This window comes from Pinus tabuliformis, chromosome 5_2 (assembly GCF_031772625.1).
Source record: "Pinus tabuliformis cultivar Carrire ecotype Pingquan chromosome 5_2, CPIR1, whole genome shotgun sequence".
Classification (NCBI taxonomy): Eukaryota; Viridiplantae; Streptophyta; class Pinopsida; order Pinales; family Pinaceae; genus Pinus; species Pinus tabuliformis.
Window position 1 is genome coordinate 46,989,341 of NC_142306.1, and position 24,898 is coordinate 47,014,238.

Consider the following 24,898-nt stretch of genomic DNA (forward strand, 5'->3'; position numbering starts at 1 on the left):
CACATTACTCTAAAGAGTGAGGAGACTACAACTCCCATGCAATATATATAGTCTCGTCCAAGGAGTAGGTTATAATCCAAGGGTCCTTGAACGACCATCACGTTCATTTGAACGGTCTTCCCTTTCAATGTTATAGGCACATTGGGGAGGATCCCTAAAGGTCGACTGGTTCCTTTATCAAAACCTGATAGATTTCTCATCTCAGGTAAAAGCGCTGGCGAACCAAGCGCTTTCCAAGCAATAGAGGAAAGGATACTCACAGATGCCCCCTCATCAATGATAGTGCCAGCCATTACCATTCTGTATATTTGACAAATAATTCTGAATGGTATACTGGCTGGCAACCGGGGTCTGCCTAGTTGGTTCCAATCAAAGGACACAACCAGGTTGCTTGGTGGTGGGACCGAATATACGGCCGGATAGCGCTCTGATGAACTTCCTTCCTGCGACAAAGGAATGGTGGCATTGCCCCCTTGATCATCAGAGTCAGTGCTGATGAAGAGAATCTGGACGGTGTCATCTTTATTCTCCTCTGTGGTGGTGTCATTCGAAGATAGAGCCTCTGAAGGCAAAACCGGGTCAACTGCCGTATCAACCTTTTGACTTTCGTCAGGCATGGATCCAGACGGTTCATCTTCAATGACAGGTGCTTCGGCTGACCACCTGGGCGGGTCAGGTGGTCAGCCAGGTTCTCAACTAGTGAGGGACTTGGCAGGAGTCTTTGATATCCAGGAGGGAGATGCGCTCGTAAAATCGGGCGATCTTCCAGAACTCTTTTTGCCTCGTCTAAGAAGGGACAACGGTGGATGGCGTGATCGCCTTCACACAGTCTGTAGGAAAATTTAGCTCTCCCGCTCTGTCCTGGAGCTTCACTCCCACTAGTTGACGGTGAGCAGTCGACATGGCTATCAGAGGTCGATGCTACCGCATTGTGCAAACGGGGGGACCAGTCCCTTAGTATCCGCAGGATACAGGGACAATCTCTATGGAAGTGGTCTCCCTTGCATATGACGCATGGCGATTTAGGCCTTACGAGTGCGGTGTGTGGATTCTTGTTAGATGACACTCGTTTGCCCCCAGTCGCCTTAGGCTCCTTCTTCTTCTTTTATTTCTTCTTCTTCTCCTTCTTCTCCTTAGGAACCTGGTTTTTAATTCGACCAGTTCCGTCAAGCGAAGAGGAAGGAGGGGAGGAAGATGAAGTGGAAGGCTGGGAGGCAACTTTTGTCTGATCTAACTGTTGACTCGACTGTTCAGGAATGGTGGTATTCTGAATGACATTGGTTGAAAAGAGCCAAACTGGTAGGCCAATTGTCAGTCCTGGAAGCGACAATGTGGCCATGTGGGGCGCACCAACATCTCCCCAAGAGGAGAAGGGACTAGGATTCCCACCAAGGGGAACTCCTTGGTTGGTGTGCTCCATCTTTTCAACCTAAAGATCAACGCAGGATTAAAGGGTGATTGTTTCGTTTAAAATAAATTGTTAACGATGCTTTAGACACAACTTGCTTTTTCACTTTTAAAGAGTCGAGAAAAAGCTAAAGATGACTCTAGTCTCCTCCGATGTTTTAACGAGCCCGAAGTGACAAATGCTCGGATGGACTTTTTCTGTTATAGAGTCTGAAAAATGCCAAAAGAAACTGCTCTGGAGATCTAGGCAGAGGGTGTGCCAAACTTTTTGCAAAACCACAGAATACTTTTTACGGTACGGGTGGTCGATCTTCGTGAATGCTGTGTTCACTGCATTGCGATCAGTAGGGCGGCCGACACAGCTTCCTAAGGATAAAAGATATATGCCTATAGGGGTCTCCCAATATATACGCGACGGTACGTGGGAGCATAAATCCGTACTAGCGCTACCATCTCTCAGGAGGAATCACCCACCTTCTTCGAGATCGACAGTCACTAGGCTTAACGACGCCGGAACACGTCTCTAGCCTAGACCTCTATGTTGTGCGTTATGTTACAAAGCGTTGTTAGGTTCATTCAGTTTATTTTAGGTTGATCTTTTTAAAGTTTGCCTTTCAAGGTTCACCACGAGATGTATGATACAAATTCCTAAATGCAGTCTAAGATGATAAGCAAGCTTTATTATCTTTTCAACTTTGAAAATCCTAGCTACTAAGGGAAAAGAATAACACTATCTTTTCTCAAAGAGCAATCAGCACACTCTAATGCACTTTCCCTAAATCCAACATGCAAACTATCAAATGCAAAATGCACAATGCAGGTGTTTGTTTTCCACTTTCTTAGTATAAATGCCTACAAAGAAAGCTTTTTGCACAACTTTGAATTTGCTTTTACAATGATCAATACAAACAAGTTCACTTTCTTCGAAATAAAAAAGGGTAGAAGAGATTACAATCACTTTGCGATTTTCGAAATAAAGACTTGTTTTGACACTTCAAAAAGAACAAATTCAAACCAATAAGCAAAAGTAAATCTATAATCAATCTGCAAACAGCCAATGAACTCTCTTCTAAGATTACAATCAAATCTGAATCAAAGGCTACAGGATGACTATTTTACTTATGCAAAGGAAGACTGTAAATGACACCACAAACACATAAAAACATTCACAATCTTTTTGTACAAAAGAGAGGTGGAATCTAAGCAAAGAAAAGGCTTATCGGACTGGTACCTATGCTGGTTAAAGGCTGCAAAAAACAGAGATCAAAACAGGGCAACAGAGGACAAAGAACCCCAGCTGCACAAGGCCAAACTGGTTCAGCGCAACCTCAACACTGAGGACTTGACATTCAGCGCAGGTAGCCCCTTCGGGACCTGCGTTGAAATGCAGAATGCCTTCACAGCAGTTGCACTGAAAGAGAAACTCTCATTTCCCTTGGGTTCTGGGTCATAAAATGCTCAAAAATCAACTGTTTCAGGCCAAATCAGAAACACAAGCAAGGTATAAACAGAGGGATACTTTGATAGGGTACTAAAGACTATCACAAGGATCATCAAATCATTTGTGGATCTAGTTTAGATCATAGACAAGTCCAACAACTGGATCAAAGCAGCAACTTTCTACTTTGCATCCGGGAAAGATGCAGTTCAATAGTTGCGTCAAGTCTATGAAGTAAACAAATGATGGAAACACAAATGAAATGAATAAACAAGTTTGTCCCCAGCAGAGTCGCCAATTTGTTGTGGGGAAAAATGCCTATGCAGGACGATCCTATCCACCTAAGGTGTGACAGCGCCTTAGCAACAAACGAATACAGCTATTATGATTTCTTCGTTTATGAAATGTGAAAGAGGGGAGATCGGCAGACTTACCGTTGTCTTCCGGTTGTCCCTCGATCTAGATCCTCTTCTCTTTGTGTGTCCACAGCTACTTGTCTCCTCGCTTGCTCAAGAGAACAACTACTTGAATCCCACGAGGTCACAAGAGAACAGCTACCTGTGACAAGAGAACAGCTACTTGCGACAAGAGAAGATCACAATACAAAGGCAAATATACATATTCATAAATGATTCAGGATTAGAAGTAAATCAAATACACTAATGCAATCATACAAAATACACCAGCATATAGGAAAGAATCAAGATAGCTTTATTGATAAGTAACAGGGTTCAAGAAGAGATACAACCCATGGGGCTCCAATCCAGCATCTCCTTCCCAGCAGAATGGAATTCCTTCTTCAGCTCCCTTCAAAGCATTAAGCACCCAATGTTTCCAGCCACAAACCAACAGCAATTCTTTGCAATCACCAAATTCCAGCCCTTAGATCCCATGGAGGAGAGATCCATATATAGATGTTTGGAGAGAGGATGAGTCAGCTTGAGATCTGACTAGTGTCCTCTCCCTCTCTCAGTTCTTGAGTCCACTTGGAGGTTCTTGCTTCCACTTTGAGATTTGAAACCTCTTACTCATCACCAGTCGAATTCTTTGTTGCAAGTGTCATTTTGGAAGCTTCCTGGGCATTGACACCTTGAGGAATGACTCTGCCACATGTCCAAACTCGCTCAGCGCAGGTAGCTAGTGTTGGAGTTGACATTCAACGCAGGTAGCCAGTGTAGCAGTTGACATTCAGCGCAGATGCTCAGTGGAGCAGTTGACATGATCCAGAATTGGCTTGTTTTTGAGTGTTTTCAGGTGGAGAACTTCTGTGAATTGTTGTGGTTAGTCGGCCTTGTTCCTCTAGGGGTAGGAACAACATGTTTAGGGACTTTGGATCCCTTAGATTATGGACATTTCATGCTCGAGGCTGCAAGGCACAAAAATGTCTATAACAAGGTGTCCTCCAAATTTCATGAGATTCTGACAGTGGGATCTTGAGATAATTCAAGCCCTAGCTCTGAGATCGATTCTTCCCTCTAGTTTCCTTTGGCTAGTAATCTCATTGGGGTCATTGCATCAAAGTCAAAGAATTTTTTCCCTTTGATCCTCTTATCCTCCTTATTTAGGTCAAACACACCCTTTATTGATAAACTCCATGCCCTTCACCTAAATTTGGGTCCACTTGGTCTCATGTGGTCCCAATTCTTATCAAAGTTAATCCTTCAAAGACTATTTAGAAACCAAGTTTCCACAAGGATATTGGAGGCCTAAGAATCTCCTTTGCAAGTCATACTTTCAAACCCTAGTCCCGAAAACTCTCCTAACCCTTCCTAGAGAGCCTTTCACCTTGCTTCCCATGCAAGCAAGCCATATGTTTGAGCCTCTCTTGTGAATAGGCTTTTGGGATCACCTTTCATCCTATCGTTGACATATTCATTATAGCGATCCTTATTAATCCGAGTCTCCTCCCATCGGTGAAATTTTGTAAAGAGTAGAGAGCCTTAACTGAGGTGACAGTGGGCTATCGCTCCGTTATTTCCCCTTGACCTAGTAGTTACTCTATAAGATCCCCTCCTAGGACTCTTGCTAGTTTGAGCGATAACATGATGCTTTTGATCAGTCCATTAAAATCTGACAAGATAAATAGTTACAAAATTTTAATAAAAAGAAAAAAACTACTATGTAGGTAGAAAACAATGGAAGCCTTTGCAACTTATCTAAGTTAAATCCTAACAGATTAAAAACTAAAAAAAACAATATGATCCCATTGAGGGGTTGGAATTCCTACCTTAAAAATATTTATGAATCACCTAATGTTATGGACAACATTTAAACCCTTGCTACAAAGGAAGCAACTTACAATAGGGAAAACTAAAGACATCAAACACTACCAAGGAGAAATCTTAAAAATTGGATGGCATATCCTCATCCATCACATTCACAAGCTCTTCAATTTAACATTCAAGTAGGGCTTCCCTAAACCTTGGACTCAAACCCTCATTATACCTATTTTTAAGAGTGGGGATAATAAAAAGCCCTCTAGTTAAAAACCTTTTATGATTAGCTTCCAATTAGTCAAGTTATATGGAATTATTTCTTTTTGCATCATCTCTAGAGAATTGTGGAGAAAGATAGAGAACACCCAAAAGTGTTTTATAACATATAATCACAAAATCAAATGGTAATACACCCTATCCTATCCTCCTTATAAAAGTGAGTCTTTTCCCATTAAGAGCATGCCTATGACTAGGTACCTAATGTACAAAAATATAAACAACATGGAAGCCAATAGGATTTCTTAGATTGTTTCAAACTCCAAATGAAACCATCCTCAAGTGGGGTTGGCATAAAGATACCAAGTCTTGACTAAATCATTATGGAATAAAAGGAAGAGGTCATTTTATAGCATGTGTGTATTTCTTTTCAGATACAATGTTGTATATTCCGTATGAGAAATATATGTATATTGTCAATATTGGCAACATCCATCATGTCACTTGTGGGAATTGAATCTTGCTGGGGAGGATTCCATTCTTTCCTCCCAACCACACAGGATAACCCCGATATATATATATATCATGTCTCTTGTGGGAATTAAATCTTGGTGCCTAGGATTTCATTCTTTCCTCCCAACCACTCGGGATAACCCCAGTTGACATAATATATATTGTCAAATTTATATTAATAAAAGGTTGCAGTAGAAGCTCACAACACATCCACAAGTTCTTCCATTTAGCATTCAAGTAAGGCTTCCCTAAACGTTGAACTCAAACCCTCATTGTGCCTATTTTTAAGAGTGGATAAAAACAATCCATCAAGTTATAAATCCATTATGATTAGCTTTCGTTGTGTCAAGTTATATGGAATTAGTTGGGGCTACATCATCTCTAGAGAATTGGTGGAGAAAGATAGAGAAAATCAAATTTATAACATGCAATCTCAAAATTAAAGGTAATACACTCTATCTTATCATCCTCATAGAAGTGTGTCTTTACCCCATTAATAGCATGACTATGACTGGGTACCTAATGTATGAATAGGTAAACAACATGGTGTTGAAAATTGGTAGCTATGGTCGGTGTTTCCATTGGCAAATTAAAGGAAGAAATTCATATTTTTCATATTGACCAAGTCAACCTAAAGTGCAAAAGTCGGCCCCACATAATGAAAGTGTTTGACCCCAAGCTCAAAACCCTCCTCCTAAGACACATATAAGTAAGAGTTTGTTGACCCTCATTTGGCATAATCACACATCACATCATTCGATCTTGAAATAGCAAGGATAATTCCACATGTGCGAAGGAGTCAAGGAGCATTTTTTTTCTACATTGACTAACCTTCTATTCTTCTGTTTGACTAGCATTGACTTGCGAGAGTTTGCTTTTTTTTTTTATTGAGTTCTTTAACTGTTTTAGAGGTCGAATATTTCAGGGATCTATTGACTTTGTTTGATTGAGATTTTGCTCCTGTTTTTGGGCCATTGACCATAGGTAAACCCTGAGCTTTGATCAAGAATTGCAAAGGTTCGTTGACAATGGTTTTGACAAAATTTTGGCTCTCTATTCTAAGCTACCTCAAGTTGAAATTCGGCCCTTTGTTGCATACTTGACTTTGATTAGTGTTCACTATATTTTCTCTCTCTTTTGACTGGTTTGACTTAGTATTTGTTGAGGTTAGGAAAATTGGAATCTTGTTGGGATATTCTGATGTACATTTTGATGAATTGAATTCTCTCTCATAAGGAAAGATTGTTGCGTTTTCCCCTTGTGAGTTTTCCCTTGGCTGCTAGCCTAAATATTGTTGGCTCTTGTCTCTTATTTCACTGTTTACTATGATCTCTATTGCGATATTGAAGAAAGTGATTAGTTGAAATTTTTCATGTATAATTTCTTGATGATTGGAATGCCATAAGAATTCTAATTGTATGATTGGAAGTAATTATCGGTTTGAAAATTGTACTAGTCTTGATTGCACTAGAAAATCAACACATGGAAGCCATTAGGCTTCTAGAATTGTTTCAAAGCCCAGAGGAAACCATTTGTGGCTCAATTGGGGTTGTCATAAAGATACCAAGTCTTGTATAAATCATCAATGAATGAAAGGAAAACGTCACTTTATAGCACACACACACATGTTGGCGAATTTGTATTAATAAAAAGCTGCAGTAGAAGCTCACAACAAAATTGACTTCTTGCTTGAGATGAAATTTCAAAGCAAGGTGATGTCTGTATATTTAAGAGTACCAACTACTGACAACTTCCAATATATCAAAATTTTGAAGTATCTAAAACTGTATGCCTAACATAATTGACGTGATAACGTATAGAATTCAAACAACATATTTGTAATAAGAATATAAAAAAAGTTAAGTACCTACAACCACCTTTCCCCTTGTTTTTGTCACTTTATTTGCTTTTGACATAATTTACGTGATAACGTATAGAATTCAAACAACATATTTGTAATAAGAATATAAAAAAAGTTAAGTACCTACAACCACCTTTCCCCTTGTTTTTGTCACTTTATTTGCTTTTGCTTCTAACAATGTTTCCTATTCATCCACTTGGGTCGGGTTATTGTGCACCTCAGTGTTTGCTTCTGGTTAAGCAGGGGTTTTGATTATTGAATCCAATGTGCAAAAAGTCGACCTCGGGAATAAATCGGCAAGGGTCTAGAAATTGAAAAAGTCGTTAAAGTCAAAAGGTTTTTGAAAAAATAAGCAAAAACTCGGCAAAATTAATATATATATATATATATATATATCTATATATATATATATATATATATATATATATATATATATATATAAATATTCATTTAAAAAAAATATTATCTAAAGTATCCACAACATCAAATAAATGCATTTCTACATAAACATGAAAAGAAAGCTAATATATAATATGTATATGAAGTCTAGTGCTACATCACATATCAAAATAGTGAATCAAGCCTTGAATCTTGAGTCCTGACTCAGTCTCAACTCTCAAGAGTCAAAATATCAACAAAAAATATAATAAATGTATATCATGAGTCATCTACATGTCATAAAGTAATCAATCACCGAGATCCTCTGCCCCATTTACCAGAATAGGGAATGGCGTTGCCTTTTCCTATAGAGGAAGAAGGCCTTTCCCCTAGGCCTACAAATAGACTCTGTTGTCCTCTAGAAGCAAAAAAAAGAGGTGGCCTTTGTCCTCTGTTGCTGCCCATCCTAGATGGTGTCACCTCCTCCTACTATGTCTTCTGACCCTGCTGCTCCTCCTCCTCTACCTCTAGCTCTCCCTCCCCTATAGTTGCTACCTCCTCTGCCTCTAGTGCCTCTAGATCCACATATAACCAATTAGGGATTGACTCCATGGCAGTCCTCTCAGTCTCAACCCTCCATGCATTAGTGGTATCAATATTGTCGAATGAGATGGCTTCCACATCAGGAGTTTTATGAAGTTTTGTCACCCACAATCGGAGATTGTAGTAGACGTAGACCATGTCGTTGAGGCATTGGGAATCCAATCTATATTAGGGTCATAGATTGTAAATTAGTACTTAGAAAATTTAAATATTAAAAATAATAAAATGAATTCAAAATTTTAATTCCAATTTTTTGTACTTGTTGCACTTTTTACGGTGTATTTTGTCAAATACACTCCAGTTGCGCTCACACCTAGAGGAATTGCATGTTTGTCTGAGCACTCGAATGGCAAGATTTTGGAGATGGAGTACTCTGTTACCATAGCTTATCCACCAAGCATCTACAAGGTAAAATAAAATGAGAAACGTATAAAAAAAAAAAAAAAGTTAAAACATTGAAATTCTAAACTTGAAGCAAATTATGAAGAGACAATGAATTATGAAATTTGAAAGTTGAAACAAACTGAGGCTGTACCCCGAGCCAACAACAACAACATCAAACATAGGTTTGTCGAATGGGTTGGTCTTGGCAATGTTGAAAGGAACATCACTCCATAGAAGACACTTATTGACCAACCTAGCAGCTTCTACTTTTTCCTTTTTTTTAAGTGCTAATTTGATGCCAGGTTATGCATCAGGTGTGGTTCTAGGAACAAAAAAAGATGAGAAAGCTACGGGATTGGGACATGTGGGTGTGGAATGTGATGTTGAAGAACCACTCTCACTTCCCCACACTCTTGAGGACCCTGCAAGTTGGTTTTTTTACTTTTTCCCTGATGTATTTTCCCTCCTCTTTATCCATCAGCGATTTAATGGCATGCCAGATGATTTTTAGAGTTGGATTTTGGAGAAGTTCTATATTTTTCCCCAGAATTTGCCTCAGATGGAATTTTAATCTGTTGACACCCCCTGACATATGCTTGCCACACAACTTGCAATTCAAATATTTTCTATTGACCCCCCCACTTTCGAGTATAGGATCAATTTCACCATATTCTCACATAGGGTCTAAATTCCTCCGCATTTTGTTTGAAACTTTGAATTTGAATTTGAACCTAAGCACAAAAAAAAATTGAAGAAAATTAAAAATTGCCCATTACACAAGAAGCAAACACAAATGTAATTGTTGATTTAAAATTTTAAATGCCTCTTCTCACTCACTTGAACACACTTAGATTCACTAAACAAAGGCTTGACTTTTTTATTCTTGAAAGTTGAAACATTTAAACAATCTAAACATTTTGAAGTTTTTATTCAATCTAGATTCTAAACAATGTTTTGATTCAAATTTCTAAGAAACAATAAGCTAAAAACAAACTAATAGAAATATTTAAGAAGCCATTTGTGTAACAAAGATTGAGAGAGAAATTAAAATACATACCTCGGAGCAGCGAATCGACACCTTGAGTCTCTCATGTTGAGTAGTGGACAAATCTCCAAATCCACACCACAAAACTAGTAAATCTCCTCCTCTTGGGTAATGGAAAACACCTCTCTCCACAGGGATGAATGGCATAAATAAGAGTGAAAAATTAGTGTGAGTTTTGGCCTTTTGCCTCACTTATTTGCAACCTGGGTGAGCTTCATGATTCTTTTGGTCGACTCTTAATAAAACCTTGAGTTTTCGATAAAATCACAATTTTTTCATTTTCGAAAAAATTGCCAAAAAATTGGGCTTCGTCGATTTTATTGTGATTTTGTCCACACTGATTGAATCAACCATGGTACTATTTTCATCATGCCCTCAAATAATTGTTGGATCAAGAATTTATTTAGTTCATAGATTTCCTTTTTGAAGGAGGAGATGTGCTTCTTTCATTGAAGAAGGACACCCATGATGATTATCACTCTGAGATTAGTGTTGTTGGTCTAGAACGATAACGAGTTAGAGAGACATTGTAAGGGATTGCCTTGAAACTCGATGGAGGCCTCATGCCTTTCCAAAGCTTGCTTGGTTTCCTTGGGCAATTTTTAAAGGAGGAAACGAAGAAGCAAAAATTAGTTGGAAAGCTTCTAGCTACAAGTGAGAAGAGCCAAAAGCTCATGTTTAACTCAAACTCACCTAATTTGTTTGTAAGCTAGCTTGATGGAATCTAGAACAACCCAATTCATAGTAAAACAAAATATTCCCAACATGAAATTCGAAAAACCAACTAATCTATAATTGCATCAAATACATTGTTTCTAATCCATTTCCATTCGTGAGCTTGGTCGCACATAAGAGAACACAACACAATGAGATAGGGGTACAAGGGGGATTTTACCAAAATCAGATTGCTTTGATCGATGAAAGAGAGAGTAAACTACAAAGGGGAAAGCCTAAGAAATTGCTCCTCCGAACAAATCTTAACCATCCACACCTAAAGGCACAAATAACCAATAATATCATACTACCATTGTGATTATACTAAGCCAAGGCACTAAATTCATTACACTACATGGTATGGGATTCAATTGTGTGACATGGGTGGTGGTGTCTCATCCTAATAAACCTTGTATTATGGGAGAAGAGTGCCATAAGATTTTCCATATCTCATGATAATACGAGGATACGTGGACCATTCAAAGCATAATCAGAGGAACAATTGACATATTGTTGTCAAGTGGTTACTAGATCTGATCCATAAATTGTAGTGGATATTCCATTGGATAGTTCGTCAGAACAACTCTGATAAAAGTTTTACTGAAATTCAAAATTTATACTGAGGATTAACTTTTCCTTAGATTTTTGGGTTTATTAAATTACATTTTTGCTTATGCATGCTATATATATATATATATATATATATATATATATATATATATATATAGATATATATATATAGAAAATATAGCTCGAATAAAACAATTACTCAAAAAACCATAATAACACAAGATATGACCCAGGAAATGTGAGGATCCATCCTAGGGTCCTCTAACTACAAACTAAATTTATTTAATTTAAACACAATAAGAAGGGAAATAACTTTTTTATAACTCAACATTTATTTTATGATAATATACAATTAAAATTTATTTACAACATATTAAACAAGTAAGAATTTCATTGCAACCATTTACATAAGTAATCAATAAATAGAAGAATATATGTTCCAATAGCTTGGTTGAGATGCTTGTGACTCTGTTGGGATGCTCCTCTCGACTACTTGACTGAATTTACCTCCTAGCTACTAGGAATGGTTTCCTAGCCCAGGGAACCTCCATAGGTTCCCTAGTCCTTCAAGCCTAAGTCCAACCAGCTGTAGTGTGTCCAAGTTAAACCAAAACTCTCCCTTATCTTTCTCTACATTCCTCCCAAAACCAAATCCTCTAAAACCAAAACCAAAACCAAAACCAAGACCAAGGATTCCCCCTCCTCTCATATTTCTTCCCCTTTTATGTCTCTTCCTTCCATCCACCTCAACCACCTATCATTAATGTCATGACTACCCCATCATCCTTTCATTTAGTATCCTTGACTTTTCTTACCATATCTCGTTCAAAGTAGATTTGAGAAGACATTTTGGAAATAAAATATGGATATTTAATTTAAAATTAAATTGGAGAAGACCATATCTTCTCCCAAGTAGATTTGAGAAGACACCTTGGGATATGGATATTTAATTTGGAAATTAATTGGAGAGACCATATCTTCTCAAAACTAGATTTGAAAAGACACCTTGGGATATGGATATTTAATTTGGAAATTAATTGGAGAGACCATATCTTCTCAAAACTAGATTTGAAAAGACACCTTGGGATATGGATATTTAATTTGGAAATTAATTGGAGAAGACCATATCTTCTCCCAAGTAGATTTGAGAAGACACCTTGGGATATGGATATTTAATTTGGAATAAATTGGAGGAGACCATATCCTATCCAAAATTAAATTTGAGAAGACAAGTTGGGAATTGAATAATAACAACAATAAAATTTATATCAATAAAATAAAATTACAGTTTCACAAATGTAGGTATATACTAATATTTCTTGATAATTATAAGTCAATATTTTCAGGTAAATTAAACACTAATAAAAATTAGCATGATAAAATTAAGTAGGGCATTACAAGAAACTAATTCAAGAGAAAACCCAGCTTGAAGGTAAAGCTGATCTGTTGTATTTTACTTTGAATGGAAATGGTGCAAATACAAAAGAGTGAGATATGTGGCTTGTTGGCTACTACAAAATACAAACCCTATTTTTTTTGCCCTCTCTATTTCCAATCTTAGCTACTTTGCTCAATTATGGAATAAAATGCACTAGAATGGAATTAAACCCCTTTTCCTCGTAGTTTGTCGGTTATAACATAGTTTGACAACTAAGTAGGGGTTAATTTTGACACACTCAACCATCAATAAGAGTTTCAACTCAACTCTTCTAGAGTATTATTTATCATGGTCACGAGGTTAGACCATTTTCCATGAGTAATGGGGCTAATGTGGCATCCTCTCGAATCATGGTGGACAAAACAATAAGGCCAATTTCTGGGTGGCATAAATTTTGAGTATGGACTCCATTTAAGGTCGCTCATGTGTTGTTGAAAATATATTTGAGCGTACAATAGTGCTAGGGTGATTCACACAAGCGAGAGCATTTGGACCCCAAAAACTTCATTGCATGCCTCAGAACACCTTTGGAATATTTTAAACCCAAATTCACAAAACTAGGACATGTTAGTAAAACTAGACCTGTGAGTTGATTCCTCCCATTTTTCCACTTTGAAAGCATCAAAATGGATTACAAATAATGTAATGATATAATCCATATCATACCTCCCCATTTCGGGACACTGTTGGTCCCGAAAAGCTTTCACTAAATTAGGCGAGGAAAATTTTCCTCTATCTTCTCCCTAGAGTACTATTTAGCGTTGCTTGGAAGCTATCCTTTCAACCCAATCTGCCAATAGTCATGCTACCCTTATCTTGTAGTTTTGTACCTCTTATGGAAAATTGTGTCCTTTGTTAACTTTTCTTGAGAATTTGCTGCTAAATCCTTTATAGAAGGTTGGACTTGTTCCTCTTCTTGATCCAACATGGAAGGCTCATAGAATTTCAAATTTTTTGCATTCGTAAATGTGCATATATGGGGGTGGACAAATTTTGTGTGTTATCTCCCATGTTTTTCTAGTATCTAAAAGGGACCATAACATAAAGCCTTGATTTTCATACAAAGAAATTGTAGCCTCTCCTTGTTCAAATATAAACATATGTTGTCTCCTACTCTGAATGACTTCTTTGTTCTATCTTGATTATGCTTAGCCTCGTAATTTTTCAATGACTTTTGCAAAGTATCATATACCTGTATATGGATCAACCTGATCTTCTCAACAATTTTTTCTTCCCACAAAGCATCCCTTGTATGATCCTTTCTCACTCCTCCTTGTTGTCTGTCCAATTGACAAGGGTCCAAAAAAAGGAAAAAATCGGGAAAAATCGAAAGAACATTGGCAACATTAAAAAATATTAAAAAATCATTTTTTCTCAAATTTTCAAGTATTTGAAGCATCCATGATTTTAAGTATTTGAAGCATCCATGATTTTTTTACGATTTTTACAATTTTATCACTAAGTTGCACTGAAACCGATATATATCTGACAAATTTTAAAAAATCCAGATACAATACGACAGGAAACGATACACACCCACATATATATATATATATATATATATATATATATATATATATATATATATATATATATATATATATATATATATATAACAAAGTAAGAATTCATATTACTATTCATCTTTTAGAATCTAGATTCTATATCTAAAAATATATAATCAATTATCATCTATCATCATCATCAATTCAACATAAACATTGTCATCATCATTAATGATTATTATAACATTTATGATTCAACATATTATCAAGTTTTTGTTTCAAATTTTAATCATCAACAAGACAAGTTACAACATTATCACCAAAATTGATAATGCACACTACATAGTACAAAGTACAAAATGAACTATGACTAACAGTCTACTATCATTATTCATAATTCATATGGTTTTTCAAAAGTTTAAAAGTTAAAACACCATCATAAATTACATTTACATATCATCAAATGTGTCTTCATTCCTGTCACTAAGAAGTTCCACATACTCTCCAGAAGTGTGAACATTGCTGCCATGTCCACTTGAAGATCCACCTATTGGTGACTCCGCATCGAACAAAGTCATATGAGACCTAACATTCAACATCATATCCAAATCAGACAACTTTGATTCCACTTCCCATAATTTGGCAGCCCCAAATTTGTATTCTCTCGTGTAACAAAAGGCGAAAGTTTGAATGAACATACACTAGTTCCTCGGCCTTTTTAAAGCCCAATTTGTTTCACTTCACGGAATGGATGAAGCCATATGTACTCTAGTTCATTTTTGTTGAAGAGGAACTAGTAACCTGTGACAAGATCCTGATGGTCAATTTTTGGATATGTGGAAATTCCCCACCATGGTAGTTTCACCAATCAATTGGACTCATTGCCCTTTTTTCCCACATACAATCAATATCAAAACCCCAACCCTTTGATCCCACAAAATGATTTAACTCTGCACGAATCCGAAGCCCAATTTTAGGATCTACAAAAAGCTTTCTAAAACCCTGTTTAAATCCTTGTGAGAATTTTAGGTCTTTGCTTGGTGCGGCTCTTTCTAGATCACTTAGCAACTTTGCAACATAATATTTTGGATTCACTGCATAAGGAAAAAGGTGCAATGGAGTGGTCATCTTTCTCCACCTTTTGGTCAACATATCTTTTACTTCTCTGTAAAAAATCATCTGGTTCATTCTCCTTGGCATTTATAACCATCCTTATCTTCTTTATCATGGAATCAATGCCCTCACACACCTCTCCCAAATTAGGCATATGAAGCAAATGCACAATTGGCTTAGTAAATGCCAAGAGGTACTCCACCCTCTCCCACCATTTATCATTAACAACCGACCTTTTCATTGCGTGTGCTCTATCAGATTGGGATTACTTCCATTGATTCCAAAGATAACTGCATACCATTGATTGTAATGCATCTTTTACCTGTGTAAACCTTTTTAAGACTATGATGTGAGAAACAAAACGAGTCTTGACAACCTGTAGGTGCTAAATTGCCAATGTTAATAATTAAAAATCACAATTTGATTGAATAACTATTATGATTCAGAATCATGACATTTGAGAATCCAATTTACATATTTGAATTTAGAGTCATAGAAATTAGAATTTTTAAACTTTAAAATTTAAGTACCTTAAGGAGTTCCAACTTCGCAAATTCTTTGTAGATGTCTTAGGACATGTGGTGGTTTGTGATGAAGGCTTGAATTTCTTTTGCCTCTTAAAAAATAACTCAAATTCACTCAATTTCCCCATCTTGCTCAACATGAGGTTCAATGAATGGACAACATAGGGGGTCCAAAAGATGTTTTGATATTTGCCTTCAATTATTAGACTTGTTGCTCTACACACCATTGCATTGTCAGTTATTACCTGGACAACATTTTCTGGCCCCACCAATTCAATTGCTTCAATCAAGATGTCAGCTATGAATTGAGAATCTTTCATCTGCCCTTCACATTCCATTGCCTTCAAAAACAATGCCCCCTTTGGGCTCTAAGCAATCACATTGATCAAAGGCCTATTCCTTTGATCTTTCCATCCATCAGAATTGGACACCCCTAAAATGCACCATGAATTAGGAATGGAGCTTAATTTAGCCTCCAAATCTAACTTTTCAACACTCAACATTGTGGTGCGGACCTTCTCAATATTCAGGGCTCTTGAACACTTTTGGGGCTTCATTCACTTGTTTTATCATCTTTTCCCATTAAGGAGATCATAAAAGGTTAAAGGGAAAGCCATTTGCATAAATGCATTGCCTTATAGTTGCAATTGCCATCTCTTGAGCATCATTATTAAAACTCCTTTCAAACGGTCCCAAATTAAACTGCTTTGAACCAACAATTCCATGAGAATGAAGTGGAGGCTTTGACGAAGATGCTCCCAACCTTGTTGGGTGTTTTAATTGAGAGACATGATTTGCCTCATTTGCTTTAGCATTTGCCTCGTCTTGTTCTTTTTGATAATTTGCAAGTTTTGCCTTGCTTAAACCATTTCCATTTGTCCCATTCTCTTTAGGTGGGCCCATGCATATTCGAACCCCATTGCTTTTTAGCTCAAGTAAATGTGCTTTGACCTGTGTGTATGATCCCTTATATTCATTTTTACACTCACTGCAAACCCATGCCAATGATCCCCCTCCTTGGATCTTCCCAACAATAATTACATATTTCCAAAGTGGTGACTTTGGATCAACTTTAGGGGCAAATTCAATTTCATGTTCCACTTCCTCTGCCTCACGAATGGCTAAACTTGAAGTTGCCATGAATGATGATGATGATGTAAATGAAACTATAAAATAAAATTGACTAATATGTATTTCAAAACAAGTTACAAACTTATAAGCCTTGAAAAAGAATAATCATTATTAAAACCAGTGGTTGGACATGTAATTTAAGTGATTGGTCATGTAATTTATGTTGGTTAAAATAAACAAATAAACAAAAAGTGATATATCGGGACATTAGTAAACCCTAGAATGTCGTTCTTGGGACTATATATTTGCCTAGAAACCCTACACACTTCTCATTCTCTCACTTTAGAATTTCAAACTCAATTACCTCTTATGACCAGCACAAACAAGACAAAACAATATAAATGTTTTAGGATTCATCGGAGAATGGTTTGTTACCTAGACTTAGAGGAGATCTAGTTTCCCAAATAATTGGAATGCATTGTGAACCAAAGAGAGATTGATCTTCAGACAATTGTGAAACACTTCAAATGATTGACTTCTGGTCTAGCTTCAAGAACTGAGATTCTGAGAAATAAAATTGCAATAAAGATTCATATGTAACACATCATAATAAGTCAGACTATTTATGGAAGGCGGGCCTCGTTAATGGGCTTTGATGTTTGGTGAGGTTGAATTTATGTAGGCCTAAATGTCCTTTCTATAGGCATAATGTTTATCCAACTTTCATGTCTATGTGAAATCCCTGAAGTATATAGGGGTAGAAGTTTGGGTTAACTTACAACAGAGAACCCAAACAAGAACGTCAAACTAGGCTAAAGTGCAGGTAGTAGGTCTTTACAATGACAATCTCGAATAACAAAGATTATTCAACTATGGAGCCTAGCTTTGAAATAAGCTTCAAACTTCTGGCCCAGGTTCTCTGTGTAATAGGACGCAAGATTTCAAGGGGCTTTTGAGCTTGGTGGTTTAGGCTTAACTAATTGACTATGTAAAAATGCAAGGAGAGCAAGGAACCTCTTTATATGTCTAAATTTAGCCAAAACATCAAACATGAAGGAAGGAATCAAAGCTTTATGTTTGATATTTCAGACCAAAACTTGATTAGAGATGAAGGGAAGCTGATCAAATTATGCCAATTGAAGTGTTTTGGCTCGTTACATTTTCACCAGGCAATCTGGTAGTTTTTGTCACCACCACAAATTTAATAAGAAGAAATGATTTTGGTTCACAAAGGCATATGTCGTTTAGAAAAATGATTTACCCACACTAGGTAGTAGATGACAATAATCGCAGTGAGTAGAAGTTTGAAGGCTCTCATGTCTCGAGTCTTAGCCCTCGGGCGGTAGCAATGAGAGGTTAGAAATGGCAGTCGGCGAAACTCTAGTCTCGGGTGGCAGCAATGACAGGAAACAACAATGAGAAATGGAAAAGTTAAAAGTTAAAACATATTAAAAAAAATTGACCTAATGATATTTAATCTTGTTCCCGACAACTCAAGGATCCGAACAAGTAACCCGTTTCTGGCAGCCAAAGAAAAAAAATCGTGAAACATATTCTAGTTTTGCTGGATTTGTTTCTAAAAATGTAATACGTATGCAATTTTTTCCGAAACGGATCAGTTTCCTAAAAAACCTCTTTGAAACGTTTCAAAATCCTGCTTAGTCGTTTCCGGAAATTTGAAACAACTCTGAAACGTATTTAAGTTGTTTGTACCAGTTCCAGGATCCGAAATGTAGAAATTTCACGTGTAGAACAAACCGATATATGCAATTTCCTAAAGCATAATACTTATTCTACTTCTACAAAACATTAAGCAGAAGCATAATCAGACGGGGAAATTTTCTTCATCCAGGAATTTTCCCTCCCTGGTACTTAACTTCAATTTTCATTGCTGAATCCCAGGTATGTCCATTCTGTTTTGTATCTTTCCAGTCTTCTAAATTTTGTGTTTATGATTTTCGCCACTGATACCTGCTGGTGGCTAAAATGACACATATGGTTATAGTTGTTTGTCATAGGATTCTATATACCATTTTGAAGCTGTGATATCCACACTCTGCATGCTACTGTCTGACTATTTGGATAGGCTATAATGTCCATTTGTGGAATACCATGTTTCTCCATACTATTACGGTAATTCTGTACAGAATGGTCCAGCTATCTCAAGCACGCATGATCCAGGTGGATATTGGTGGCCACCTACCAAGTCCACCTGGACCCCCACCATTGTTTCTCTCAGCATTTTCAGTTTCCTTAATTGTAGCACAACTTACTATTTTTAGCAGTTTTTCGGGTCCTGAACTTCTGGAGCCGTTTTGAGGCCCTAAACGACGTTTTTTGGGAAATCTAGGGGCTCGGATAGATCTTTATAACGAGCTATTGTACGCGTCAAATGGAGATCGTATAGATCTTTCTAACGAGCTATTGTACGCGTCAAACGAAGATCGTATGCCAAAGTTACGACCCCGGGAAGTTGATGTACCAATTTACCCAAACGGGCCCCCACAGTTTGGCGTTTCATCTCCTAGGGTTAGGTTTTGGAATGTTAAGGGTTTTCCATTGTTTCTCAACAATAAATAGACCTTCGAGCCTCATTGTAACATAGTTCAGAGGCATGTAGCCACCACATCTCTTCTCAGAGATAAGCTACCATCGCCCTAGCTGGTTTATTTCTATTTCTGGTTGTAAGCATATTTCAGTATTTTCCATTAATGAAATGAAGTATTATTTCCGATGCATCTTTGTGTATATGGTTATCTTTGTAATTTGTTGCGTTCCTGTTTAAATCCGGATCAATGGTATCAGAGCGATCTGCTTTTTCTCTGTTTTTCTTTGCATGTCCCCAACAAGGTCGGGATATAAGGAGTTAGGGCTTGAACTGGTTGAACCTTTGCAAGACCAGCCTCGCAAATCCCGACGGCCTGCCATGGCGAATGAGAAGAAAGACGAGGGGGCAAGAGATCCCATCAAAATCTTGCTTGAAGAAGCCCTCGAGAGACAACGGAACGCGATGATGGACAGCTTTGCCCAGATCCTTCAGCGGCTACCCAGAAGCGACGCATCGGTTTGCAGCAGCTACTCTGGAAACACCACGCCATTTAAGGTACAAGTTAATTTTGAAATCCCCATATTCGAGGGTCAGATAGACGCAGATGCCGTAGATAAATGGTTAAATCTGCTAGAGGGTTATTTTTCTGTTCATGAATTTTCGAGTTGGGAAAAGATTGTTTTTGCTCTTCTCAAAGCAGCCCCCCACGTCAAGGACTGGTGGGAAACCTACTGCAAGCAGAAGGATGAAAGTACTGGCTCACTATTTTCAGCCGCACCCACCTGGAATTCATTCCAGGATGCCATCAAGGAGCAGTACTACCCTGTCGGAAGTTATGAGGATGAATACATAAAGTGGACCACGTTGCGGCAGGGAAGGGACCAAGATGTGTCGGAGTTCACCAATCTTTTCCATACCCTTCGCACAAAGTTGGGTATCAAGGATTCAGAGCAACATTTGATACTCAAATACCGTGGCTTCCTGCACAAGTACATCCAGGAAGAAATACAATTCCTGAACATCTCCTCGCTCGGCGCAGCATACCGATATGCCGTCAAGGTCGAGCAGAAGTTTAAACAAAAGAAGCGAGACTTTGGATCTGCGAATCCAAAGTAGGGGAAAGGTGCCCCTAAACCACAGAACAAAGGACAAAGCCAAGGCGGGACAACCCAAGACAACCCGCCGAAGCTGCAAGCAAAGAACAGCGCCGCGAAGCCGAAAAAGGACACTGGAAAATGGTGTGAGTTCCATAAGAGCTCCACTCACAACACAAGTGAGTGTCGGGCCAAGCAGTCACTGGTGGCTGAGCTAAAGGTTTCAGAATCAGATGCATGTTTCGACTCTGAGTCAGAACCCGATAAGGGGAATGAAAAAGGGAAGCAGATCATTGATGCGGATCCCAACGCCACTGTTGCTACCGCCAAGATCCAGAAAAATGAACCCGAAGATCCAGAGGAGGAGGAGCGTCTCTTCCACTCCCAGATGTGGGTAAAGGGCTCCCCGATACAGTTCATTGTTGATAGCGGGAGTCAAAAGAACCTCATTTCGGTAGAGGTCGTGAAGCGGTTGGGTTTACCGACCACAGCACATCCACAACCATACACCATTGGATGGCTTCACCAAGGACGAGATCTTCGCGTGAGCCAGCAGTGTCGCCTTCCATACAACATCAAGCCCTTCACGGATGAGGTATTGTGTGACATTGCTCCCCTTGAAGTTTGTGATGTATTATTAGGACAACCATACTTGTGGAAGCGACATGCTGTGTATGAATCAAGACCCCGTGCTGTTATTATTACATTGGGAAATAAGTTGTATAGGATACCAGAGGTAGCACCACCTACTGCCATCTCTTTGATTACTGCAAAACAATGCAGTAAGATCATTTCCAAAACCAGGAAATTTGTTTTCCTGATGATACGCCCTCAAGGAAAGAAGAAGACGGTGGCCGCGGCCTCCAGACGGGGTCCATCTGCACGACAACTACAGATGGACAAGGTTGTGGAGGAGTACGAGGACATCTTCACCTCCCCTGCAGGGGTTCCTCTGCACTGTCAGGTCAAGCACTCCATCGATTTGACCCCAGGTGCGCCACTACCCAATGGACCAATTTATCGACGCTCCGTTCTGGAGAACAATGAAATTAAGAGGCAGATTCAGGAGATCCTGCAGAAAGGTCACATCCGTCTGAGTTCATCGCCTTGTGGGAGCCCGATCGTGTTGGTACAGAAGAAGGATGGGACGTGGAGACTCTGTATTGACTATCGGGCACTGAACAAGATCACTGTCCGTAATAGGTACCCGATCCCACGGATTGATGACCTCCTGGACCAAATAAAGGGGGTGAAATATTTCAGCAAGATCGATCTGAAGTCAGGATATCACCAGGTACCAATCGAACCCTCTGATGTGTGGAAGACTGCCTTCAAATCCAAGGAGGGCCTTGTCGAATGGTTGGTTATGCCTTTCGGATTGACGAATGCTCCTGCAACCTTCATGAGGCTAATGGATGACATCTTGTGGCCATTCACCAACTCCTTTGTAGTAGTATACTTGGATGACATTCTGATCTTCAGCCAGAGTTGGGAAGAGCACCTCCACCACATCCGACAGGTTCTCCAAACACTGCGGCAACACAAGCTATGTGCCAATTTGGAGAAATGCACTTTTGGCATGACCCAGGTTCAGTATCTGGGATACATCATTGATGAACAGGGGGTGCATGTCGATCCAGCCAAGATCCAAGTCATTCGGGATTGGCCATCTCCAACCACTCTAACAGAGCTCCGCAGCTTTCTAGGTCTTGCCAACTTCTACCGCAGGTTCGTGTTGGGGTTTTCTCATATTACTTGGCCCTTGAGTCAAGTCACCAAGGGAGGGGCGAAAGCAAAATTCTTTTGGTCTGAATCTCAATAGAAGGCATTCATGGAGCTGAAGGATCGCCTCTGCACGACACTAGTGCTCGCGTTACCAGATTTACAATAACCATTTGAGGTCGAGACAGATGCCTCTAACTATGCTATTGGGGCAGTCCTTACTCAACATGGACATCCAGTGGCATATCACAGTGAAACACTTTCAGACACAGTCCGGAAGTACCCCACTTATAATAAAGAGATGTATTCCATTGTATAGGCCTGCCGACAATGGAAGCATTACATTTTGGGGAAGGAAACGGTCATCCACACAGACCACCGACCCCTGCAGTTCATACAGACCCAAGGGAAATTGCAGAATGATCGCCATCAAAAGTGGTCTACATACCTGCAACAGTTCCACTTGAATATCAAGTATAAGAAGGGCAGCACCAATAATGTTGCAGATTGCCTCAGTGGACCACCAATCATGGCGTTAACCACCATGCTCAACTCTTGTGGGCACGAGACTTCTGATTGGCCACTTCTCTACAAAAGCGACCCAAAATTCGGCCACACACACCAAACACTCTTGGAGGGTCGGCATGTTCCAGATTTTCACCTCCAGGATGCCCTGTTATGCCACCTGGGCCACCTTTGTGTTCCTTCAAGCGAGCGTGCCAAGATGATTTGGGAAGCACACTTCAGTCGGGCTGCTGGGCATTTCGGGGTCGAGAAAACTGTGGCAGTACTGCAAAATTATTTCTATTGGCCGAATCTTTGACAGGATGTTGGGAAGTACATCAGATCATGTACTGCCTGTGCCATTTCCAAACCAACCATTAAGAAGCACGGCCTCTATACCCCGTTTCCTACCCCTAGTCGACCTTGGGAATCCATCTCCATGGATTACATGTCAGGCCTTCCTTCCACTAAGCATGGAAATGACTATGTTTTGTGGTCATCAACAGGTTCTCGAAGATTGCCATTATGGCGGCCTACAAGAAGAATATCACAGCAGAAGCCACTGCTAAACTCTTCTTTGAACGAGTGTGGGTGCACTTTGGGATCCCACAGTCTATCATCTCAGATCGGGATAGTCGGTTTCTCAGCACATTTTGGTCCAGTCTCTGGTCAAGGCTGGACACCAAACTCACGAAGTCCACAGCCTTCCATCCTCAAACTGATGGCCAGACAAAGGTTGTCAATAGGATGATTGTGCACATTCTGCGCATGTATAACTCAAAGTGTCCACGCACATGGGACGAGAGCATCCCCTATGTTCAGCATAGCTACAACCGATCTCTTCACAGCTCCACTAGCCATAGCCCTTTTCAGGTGGGTTTGGGATTCTAGCCACTATGCCCCATTGATGTGGCCATGCCACTTGCAGCTACTCACATAAATTCAGCTCATGTCCAGTCCGAAATAGATAAGGCCACCAACTTCATTGAGCGCATCCAACATATTTGCCAGCAGGTCCATGACATTATTGAGAAATCAAATGCCAAGTACAAGCAGCGACATGATCAACATCTGGTGCCACACAAGTTTCAGGTGGGCAACAAAGTCTGGTTGCATTTGCAAAAGGAATGCCTTACTGGAGCCTATCGGAAATTGAGACCACTCTGATATGGTCCTTACACCATTACTAATGCTATGGGAGACAATGCATTTGAGCTCAGCATTCCCCCATTCCTTGGCCTGCACCCAATGTTCAATGTGGACCGCCTTCGGCCATACTTTCCACCATTGCTAGACACATCCGACATTGCAGAACAACTCAAACCCACAGAATTAAATCCAGATTGCATGGAACAAGCTGCAACTGATTGGATCATGGACACACAGATCAAGAACACTCGCCAACAGAATATCCAACTGTATCGAGTTGTCAAAGCAGGCCAACTCCTTCAGCAGGGCAAGTGGCTCACCAGAGAACAAGTTCAGCAAAAGTTTCCTCATCTCATGGAGGAACTCAACGCAATGGGGACCATTGCTTCCTAAGGGGGGAGGAATGATCCAAGTGGATATTGGTGGTCACCTGCCAAGTCCACCTGGACCCCCACCATTGTTTCTCTCAGCATTTTCAGTTTCCTTAATTGTAGCACAACTTACTATTTTTAGCAGTTTTTCGGGTCCTGAACTTCTGGAGCCGTTTTGAGGCCCTAAACGACGTTTTTTGGGAAATCTTTCCCAAAGTGGTAGTGCTCGGATAGATCTTTCTAACGAGCTATTGTACGCGTCAAACGGAGATCGTATGCCAAAGTTACGACCCCGGGAAGTTGATGTACCAATTTACCCAAACGGGGTCCACAGTTTGGCGTTTCATCTCCTAGGGTTAGGTTTTGGAATGTTAAGGGTTTTCCATTTTTTCTCAACAATAAATAGGCCTTCGAGCCTCATTGTAACACAGTTCAGAAATAAGCTACCATCGCCCTAGCTGGTTTATTTCCATTTCTGGTTGTAAGCATATTTCAGTATTTTCCATTAATGAAA

At 39.2% G+C, this 24,898-nt stretch overlaps 1 long non-coding RNA gene across 2 annotated transcripts in view; it reads right to left on the minus strand.

Annotated features, from left to right (window-relative positions):
- The window catches only part of LOC149157517 (uncharacterized), a 160,409-nt gene that overhangs the window by 86,170 nt on the left and 49,341 nt on the right, over positions 1–24,898 (minus strand). The window contains exon 2 of one of the 2 annotated variants that reach the window (XR_016261992.1): positions 13,975–14,063. The exons of the other annotated variant lie outside the window; for it this stretch is intronic. This is a non-coding gene — a long non-coding RNA (uncharacterized LOC149157517). Of the gene's footprint in view, positions 1–13,974; positions 14,064–24,898 lie in introns of those variants that run through there. 2 annotated transcript variants of the gene reach the window in all.